Below are 9,514 nucleotides of genomic sequence, written 5' to 3' on the forward strand. Positions count from 1 at the left end.
CATAAAATGATGCATAAAAAAAACCTATATCCCCACTTACATTTTCAGATTTTAACAATGTTTATTTCAAAAATGTCTTTAGCTGTGTAGTCAATGAACTGAAATAACACTAAAATATTCAACGGGTTTTCAGAAATTGCAAGACTCGCTCTGGAATGTTATTTCTATTGGAAAAGATATTCAAAAAGACTTAATTGTTAAAGTTGTGACAGTTACTCCCACAAAAGAACTATTAATGAAGAAACCTTTGTATGTAAAATACAACTTCAAATGCATCCACAATCTGGAGGTGACACATGCTTTTTTTTTTTTGCAATGTGTATCTAACAAACATATCCACAATACTGATTTTCAGTCAACATGATGGGATATTCAAACCTAAAAAATACGGGATTTATTATCTTAGTGTGAATAGATATGATCTTACAAAGAAAGTTATTTTCAACAGAAATCCGGAAAGAGTTTATCCACCTTGAGTTTCACAGGAATAACAAGAGAGTAATACCTGTTTGGTCAAGTCAGTCAAACTCACTCCATGAGTATATCTTAAAAGTATAACCAATTTAAGAAGTCAAATACATATTTTGTACTGACAGTCATCTTACAGCAATAACTTACTACCCAAATATATGTGTATCTTATTGCCTAACATATACAAAGAGCTGAAAGTGATCTCTTTTATCTAACTTAATGTTGTAAATACTTTGATTATGATGATGTTATTATTTGACAAATAAAATGTAAAGAAGGGTGGTTCCACTGAAATGACAGGACGGAACACTGATAAATAACAACATTGCAACACAGCTCTTTTCAGCTTCACTCTGTCCTCATTGGCAAGCAACATTGCAAACGAACACACACACACACACACATACATACACATGTGCGCACATGTACACACACATATACATGCATGTCAAATTCGGAGTTTATTGTACAAAAAAGTTCAAGTAAAATATTAGTGATTAGGAAAAATGATAATTTTCCTTTTTACAAAATAATACATAATCCAGTCACCATGGTTGTTACATTTTACCTGTCTCTCCACATGTGACCATTTAATTTATTTTTAGTTCATTCACTCATTCATTAGTTTGGTGCTAATATATAGCTTGAACTCAGGGCCTGGCTCTGTCTCAGAATTTGTTATTTATTTTGTTTTAGTTTTCTCAAGGCTAGCATTTTACTGCTAATAATACAACTCCATTTCAAGCTTCTGTGGTTACTTTCAATTCATAATCTAATGGACTTTTTTTTCTTGGTATGGTTTCAAAGCACAATCATCAGATTTCATCTTTCTGATTAGGTAGGATTAAAGACCTGAGCCACCCGTGTGGCTCCTACTTTTTCCTATACTTATGTAATGCGCATACTTATATAGTAATTTAAAACTGAAAGCACAGAAGCAAGATGTACAGTGATGATATTGTCCTGTCAGAAATTCAAGTTAGTAATGTAGATTTCTTCTTAAGACCATACACAAAAAATATTTAAGAAGAAATCTGATGGGGTGTGTGTATGTGTGTGTGTGTGTGTGTGTGTGTGTGTGTGTGTGTGTGTGTGCTGTTGCAATATGTTCCACATATAAGCACTGTTCAGGGGTGTCCAGCCATTCACAGTTATTGGATGAATATCTGCCTTGAGATACCAACTCATGGACAAGGTCTAGATGTCCACTCTAGGCTTCCTGATGAAGAGGGGTATACTCATCCTCATCCCTAGTATTCATATGAGTAGCCTTTTTGGAAAGTAGTGTCTGCACTGTAGTAAGCTGCAAGGCAAGCACTCTACACTGAGCCACCTTCCCAGCCCAAGGATTAAGATTCTTGTCTGTAATTTGGTCAAAGCTATGTCTCTTTATGTAGGCGACTAAAAATGTATTTACTAATTTCAAGTAAATACATAAATTCTATTTCCATCTCTTTTAAAAAATAAAAAATTGTTTGCTCTGTAATTGATTAGAAGCATAGATTTTGTGGTTAGCTAGGTCATTGCACATCTGTGTCTCTTTTCCTCTCTCTCTTTCATGATTGCTCCATAATTATCCTAATTTATTTTGCTTTTACATTTTTGATTGCATCATTTCACTTTCTGCTCTGCCATTTCCCAAAACAGCACCACATAAACAGAAAAATCCAGAAGTGGTGCTGTGGCTCAAGTGGTACAGCGCTTGCCTTGATTTGAAGAGCTCAAGGACAGTGCCCAGGTCAGGCCCCACAAATAATTTAAAAAAAAAGAATCTAAATACTTGATAATTCTACTAACAGATCTGATTGAAATCAGTTGAATCACACTTTTCCTATACAATGAAGGAACAGGTCCAGGCTAGGAAAGCAGCTAGAGAAGGCAGGCAGAATGTATCTGTGACAAAACTTTGTGGAAAATGGAATCGAGGATTACTTACTGGTGATTCACTTGCGCTTGAAGCATGATTCTGAACTATTGCTTGCTGATTCTGAACTATTGCTTTGATCATTATATTCTCCAAGAAGAAAAAGTGAAATTTAATTGGCAGCAAAGGACTACTAATACATTTTGACTTCTCATTAAGCATCTTCAATCATCAAAATCACCTGCAGACAATAGATAGGCCTATTTTTATATGAAAACCAGTGTCTTTAAAAACAAGAATTTAGGTAGTCATACAAAGGACTTCTATTTTACTACTGCATTATACATTTTTTATAATGTTGAATACCAACATTAGAAAGCTACTAGAAAGCTCTTAAAGACAATATGTTGAATAGTGAGTTCTCTTACACTATAACATGGTATTTGCCAAATCATTTACATAGAAGGCATTGTTTCCTATTTTCTCATTCCTAGAAAAAGCTGCACATGAAGACACCACTGGTCCTCATTTTCACTCTGTACCTTTGAATACTGAGGAAAATCTTTCCTTTGCTCTCTATCAATTCACTACTCTCCAGTTAGAATAATTTAGAATAGTAAAAATGGAAAAAGAGAAAATAAATCATGGTGAAAATACATATGCAAAAAATTCAGTTTTTTCTGACTAGTTCAACCAATGTGAACTATTGGGGAAATACATGGACATCTCATTCCCACTGGCACTCAAAGTCTCTGGTTAGGCAATTCTGATGAAGACAAGGAACAAGATGAAAAAGTGAGGAATGGTATGAATTGCAAGAAAAAAATGGAGTAGGATCCAAGCAAATTTCTTCTTTGGGATGCCAAAATTTATCGGCTTACTATGGTGCGGAGACTACTTTCCAAAAAGGCCACCCAGATGAATACTAGGGATGAGGATGAGTATACCCCTCTTCATCGGTAAGCTTAGAGTGGACACTTAGACATTGTCCATGAGTTGCTAGCTCAAGGCAGATATTCATGCAATAACTCTGAATGGCTGGACACCCCTGCACAGTGCTTATATGTGGAATAATACCAAAGTGGCTTCTTTATTATTTCATCATGATGCAGATACCAATCCCCAAACTAAAGGGCTCTTGACCCCCTTGCATCTTGCTGATGGGAATAGAAATAGCAAAGATACTCTGTATCTCCTTCTGTTGAACCATTATATCAAACAAGGTCTGGAGAACAACTTGGAAGAAACTGCATTTGATATTGCCAAAAGGATAAGTATGTACCACTTCCTCTTTGAAGTTGTCAAAGGCTGTACAAATTGTTCTACTAAGTCGTTATGGTTTGGTTAAGATTCTTAAATTTCAAAAATGCCAGTCCATCTTTTGTGTCCCTACAAATTGTTTTTTCACAATACAAAGCATCAGCAATATCTTACTATAAAAATTCATGTATTCCATGGTATTCTTCCAAGTGAATTGCATGACTTTGATATCAAAATGTATTCAAGAGTTGTTTATATACATCTATAATGATTCCTGCAGAGTTTGTGAATTTTTTAATCAGAAATAATTTTAACTTATCTGTTGGAATGAATAGTATAGAAACTAAAGATGTTCCGAGTGCTTTTCTGAAAAAAGTATATCTATGTTTGTATAATGTCCATAATCTATTTCATTCGTCCTAGATATAATACTTTGAATTCTACATTGTTATATCATGTATAGATTCATTAATAAATGTGACCTTTCAGATTGCATTCCACATAGAAGGAATTTAAGATTCCTTTTTTTACTAGGTTCTTATTTTATTTCTTTGGGATAAAATGGCAATGTTATCTAATTTTAAGTTTTGTAAAGGTTACCTTTCTAAGGTGAAAATTTAATACACTGATGTCAAACTAACCTTTAATTCTATGAATTACATGTATGTTACACTTGTATTTTTGTAATCAACTTTTTAATAACTTTTTTTCATTTCTTGCATCAGAAGAATGAAAAATATGGAATACTTCACAAATTTTTATATCATCCTTGTGCAAGTGCCATGTTAATCTCTGTATTGTTGTAATTTGGGTAGACCTGCTGCTGAAGCATGTAGTATACTCTAAATTTAAGTACGTAATGATATAATATTTATAAAGGCATGTATCCATAGTTGTCTTTTTGTAACAAGGAACCCTTATTGTTCCTAAAAATGCTATTGATCTCATTTCTCTAAAAATCTGTGTATACTGGAAAAAACTTATATAGTTTGTTCGATTGCTCACATTTACAATTTTTTTGTCAATGACTATTTTGTCATTTTCATTTTAAATTTGATCATACTTTGAAACCTTTACAGCTAAGTCCAAAGGTGGTGGCTTTTCAAGTATTTATTTATCAACTGAGTTAGCTTTGTGGAGCTAATGGACTCAAAGTAAGCCTTGCTTAAGAGCTACTTCTAACTTTCTGCAGCTTAAAATTTCCCAAATGAGGTCTTGCTGGGACAAATATCTACCTAAACTTTTACCCTTCTTCCATGTAGGAACAAACCAACCAGAATATCTTACCCTGAAAGCATAGATTGTCTTACTGGAACAAAGCTAATCTTAGTTACAAGGGATCATAGAGAGATGAACAGTTCAGACAGAATTGTTCAGAATGGAAGGTATTTTATCAAAACATAATTGTTAATTGTACTTATCATTTCAAAAGTAGCTAAAGCCAAGAAAGTGAAAAAAATTGTTCATATGCATGATTACCTATTGTCCTGGCCTGTCTATCATCCAACCAAGCAGGAACTTACACTTCTGACATTCTACCACCAAATATTTCCATAGCTCCTGGAGAAGTCCATACGTTTCTCCTCGATATTAGGCCTTAAATTGGTAATGTTTTAATCACAGTGTTTCCTCTTGCCTCTAGGCTATAAATCTACAAATGGTAAAGCTTTAAGTCTAACTCTACCAAAAACTGAGGTAGAGGTAATGGAATAATCCTTTAAAACAGAGTTGCCTTTGATTCCCTAAACACAACACAACAATGCAAAACAATTTTTATATTATATATACTTATATATTTATATGTGCTGATTTTAAATTTCATAAAGTGAATCTTACTAGAATTGATAATTTGACAAATATATTGACATTTATTCCCATAAATAAATTGGAATATAAATAATTAGGTTTAGAATATATATTAGAATATAAAAAGTATTAATGCAATATCTTCGGTATAAATTTGTGATACCTTCTAAGTGTTCATGGTCTTCGGAATTCACATGGTAAAATAACAGTATTGTTTTCTGCTAATATATAAGGGATTTTATTCTGATGCTCTGTTTATTGTTTTAACTCGCTGGTCGCAAAGTGTTTTTCTCCATATTTCTGAAGCATTCTTACTGATTATACCCAAATTTTGCTGATATGATGTCTAAAAGCTATTATTTTTCTGCAGGACCCACGGGTCCTAGGATACCAGGTCCCAGTTATCTGCATCATCAGATAACAAGGGCATGACTTCTCACATAGGCCCATGCAACATATCAACAGAAAATAATTGAAGACTCATCTCAATTTCTCATTTCCTATAATATTTCAGGGCCCCAATTCTTTACAAGAATTAGCAGTAATCAATTGTGAAATGCAAGGCAAGTTAAAATGAAAGATGAGATCACAAAATTTGAATGAAAGTACTGTAATTCAAACTTTCAATTTACAGATGACCAGCCCATATGAGTGAACAAAATCACAAATGAACAAGGTTATTTTTAATACCCCTCTCCTAATGATTAATGAAAGATTTCAGTGCAGCCAAAAATATAATTTCTGGAATCATAGATCCATAATTGGTCTACCAAGACTAGGAAAACTTGATTTAGAGGTCAAATATAATTTAGAAAAACATTAATTGAGAAGACCCTTAGTGCTTCAAAACACTGGTACTTCAGTAAAACTTGGTTCTGTAGTTTAAAAATGTTGTCATTCTCAAACCAATGTAACCTACATTTAATCTCCTGAAAGTATATTCCTTTTCAAATAAACTTTTTCAAATCATATTCACCAAAATAACACTTGACAAGTAGATGATAGTGACATTAAAAGGTTTTCAAGTGTAGCGAGCAAGTTACAATAGAGTTGATTTACGTACTCAGCACTAATACCCAACAAGTTCAACCATTCATTAAAGTGTAGAAATAGTACCCCCCACCATTTGTGTTGTTCAGTAGGTGCCTTTCAGAAATGTGTTAAATAGATCAGCCTCCCATATTCCAAATCCAAATATTAGCTAATAAAGTAAATTTCATCACATAAGAAGGTACATTCTAAAATGTCACTAATAGTTGCCTTATCATGTGTTGCCTTATTATATATTTTCCCTATCTGTCTAACATAGTAATAAATATGACTTTAAGTCTTGAATATGGGTACTGATGAGAGATGTGACAAACATAAAATCTGTCTTCTATTTCTATCACATTCCTCTAAGTAGTAAATTTTAGTTTTCTTCTCATTCCAAAACTTATAGGTAGTAGAAAAAATTATCCTTTGTAAAATAAAATAATCACATACCATTGTGCAAAGCCATTTATAAAAACTGGTAGTTAGGAATAAATTCTAAGCCATTTTTAAACTTTCCTGTTGACTAAAGATTAATCTTCCAAATGAACGAGAATAAAATCATGTCTAAGTTCTTCACATCTCCAGTCTTGCAAATTGTTATTGCAGATGAATGAATTATGGAAATATAAGCTGACATCATTTTCCTATATATTCTCCATCCTGACTCAGACTCAGAATTTGCACAGCACAGGAAAACAGGTGCAATGACTGGCTTCTCACATCAGGGTGAATTTTTGGTAGTGCTGGGCTTCGAACTCGGATCCTAGGAGGCCCAATTGCCCAATCGGTCCATGTGATCACACCAGACTTTGAGTCAGTAAGGAGATGGGCTCTTCCCAGGAACTGAGATCGAGCCACAGGGAGGCCAAAATAGTGCTCAATGCATCATTTAAATATGGGATGTATATTCACATTCGTGTGTGGACTGCATCGTGCATTGAGTGTACTTATTGTGTTTATTTTGTATGCTATTCATGGATGTATTGTGTATTTTCTTATGTATATGATGACAGGTATAACTGGGCTGACATGGATAACAACTTATTCCCATGACCACAGGGTGGCCCATGCATTCTCCATCCTTGCTGAGACCCAAGACTTGCACAGGAAAGGAAAACAGATGCAACCATTGGCTTCTGACGTGAAGATGAATCTTTTGGCAGGACTGGGATCTGAACTCGGGGCCTAGCAGGCCCAATTGGTGAATGGGTCCAGATGCGCACACCAGCCTGTGAGCGACAAAGGAGCTCATCATTCCCAGAACCTGAATTTGAGCCCCTTGGGGGGAGAGTGGGGAGCATAATAGTCATCCATTCATAAGTTGAAGGTAGAAAGCAAATAAGTACATATTTGTATAGAGTAGGATTGATGGTGACCTGTGATGAAATCCAATCTGTGAGTACCTATATTTGGATCTTTTCTGATGCATTAATTTCATGTCTGTGATAATTATTGTCATGCTTCATTAACTCTTCTTTACAAATAATCTATACCACATGAGTCTTGCATATCATTTCCTACTCACATCATGCACAAACTACTCATTCAAGGATGAGATTGATCGCATGTCATGACTCTTCCTAGGTCCAGAAACAAGTATCTCAGGATCTCCCACCATTCCCTCCTCTTAGGGGGACTGAATTCAAGCCTCAGTCCTGGAAAAGTTACTCCTTATATACATTTTAACAATAGGATTTATACTTCCGTTCAGATGTTCAGTCCATATTGTGTTTGGTGCGTTTATTCATTTTATTTCCTGTTTTATTAATTTATTTCCCATTTATTGTATTGACTCTTATGACACTTATACAATTTATTACATTGTTTACATCCTATCACATAGAATCTAGATTTTAGATGTGTTCTCCATCATGCCTGGCAGTGCTAAGATCTGAACTCAGGGCCTAGCAGGCCCAATTCATGAATGGGTGAGTTTGAGCATGGCAGCCTCTAGCCAATGAAGCTGTCAAGTGGTTCCCAGGCACTGAGATCGACCCCCAGGTTTGGCCAAAACAGCGATACATGGATAGGCAGACGGTGGTATACAAAGTTATATATATTGTTAAAGAGTGCCAGCGACGTCTATCTATGATTGAATGACACCTACTACGTTCCTACCAACTCTTAGGTATTTATTATACCACCATTGAAGGAATAATATTCTTTTCATGCTTAATAAACTATACGTTAAGCTCAATCAACATTCTAGGACTATTGCATCCAATTTTAGACTAGACGGATGCATGAACTACTTATTCAATGGATATTCCCATGCATAAGAATGAGTCTCTTGTGATATCCTGCCATTGGTGTCAGGACTGGGATTTGAACCCAGGGCCTATGTTCACAGGTTGTCCTATGGCTTCACTGATAGCCCACAAGCCATCAGCAATGGCAGGTCATATCTACTTTGCAGCCATGTCATTCAAACCCAGGATGGTCACTGTGCAAAGAAAAAAATAATAAAACCCCAGCCCCCTGAAGGCTGCCACTTTTTCTGATTCCCAGTTTTTTTTTTCTTCCAGAAAGCCCCCTGGGCCTAGGATCTTAGGATCAGCTATGGTTCCGGAGGCTGCACCCGAGCCTAGGGAGATCCAAGCTGAGGCAGAGTTTCCATGACCTGAGTTCAAGCCCCATGGTTGGCCAAAAAAAAAAAAAAGAAAAAGAAAAAAGAAATATTTAACTAAATTACAACGTTGGTGCCGGGGGTGGGAAGGGGGGAAAGGGGGGGAAAGAGAAGGATTGGGATTAGGGGGGGAGGGGGAGGCTGGGAAGGGATGTGAAGGGTAAACAAAGGAGGAGGCTGCAATGCTTGGTAAGAAATGTACGCATTATCCTGCCCATGTAACTGTAACTCCTCTGTACAGTATGTTCACAAATAAAATTAAATTAAATTAAAAAAAATAATAAAGCTCCCTAGTTTGGAATTTCAGCTTGTTTTCTTTCCTAGCCTGGTATTTGAACTCAGGGTCTTGGTAAATCTGTAGCAATGTCAGGGAAGACTTGCTACTACTTGAGTTCAAACCTTGTGCCAAACAAAAACGAAAAACTAACTCACTGACCTAAGCAGTGGGAGGT

At 35.4% G+C, this 9,514-nt stretch overlaps 1 pseudogene; it reads right to left on the bottom strand.

Annotated features, from left to right (window-relative positions):
• Positions 1 to 4,327: 4,327 nt before the first annotated feature.
• Positions 4,328 to 4,427, bottom strand: LOC122128024 (annotated as a pseudogene).
• Between the last annotated feature and the right edge of the window lie 5,087 nt (positions 4,428 to 9,514).

Source organism: Dipodomys spectabilis, unplaced genomic scaffold (genome assembly GCF_019054845.1).
Source record: "Dipodomys spectabilis isolate Male_0828 unplaced genomic scaffold, ASM1905484v1 ptg000320l, whole genome shotgun sequence".
NCBI lineage: Eukaryota > Metazoa > Chordata > Mammalia > Rodentia > Heteromyidae > Dipodomys > Dipodomys spectabilis.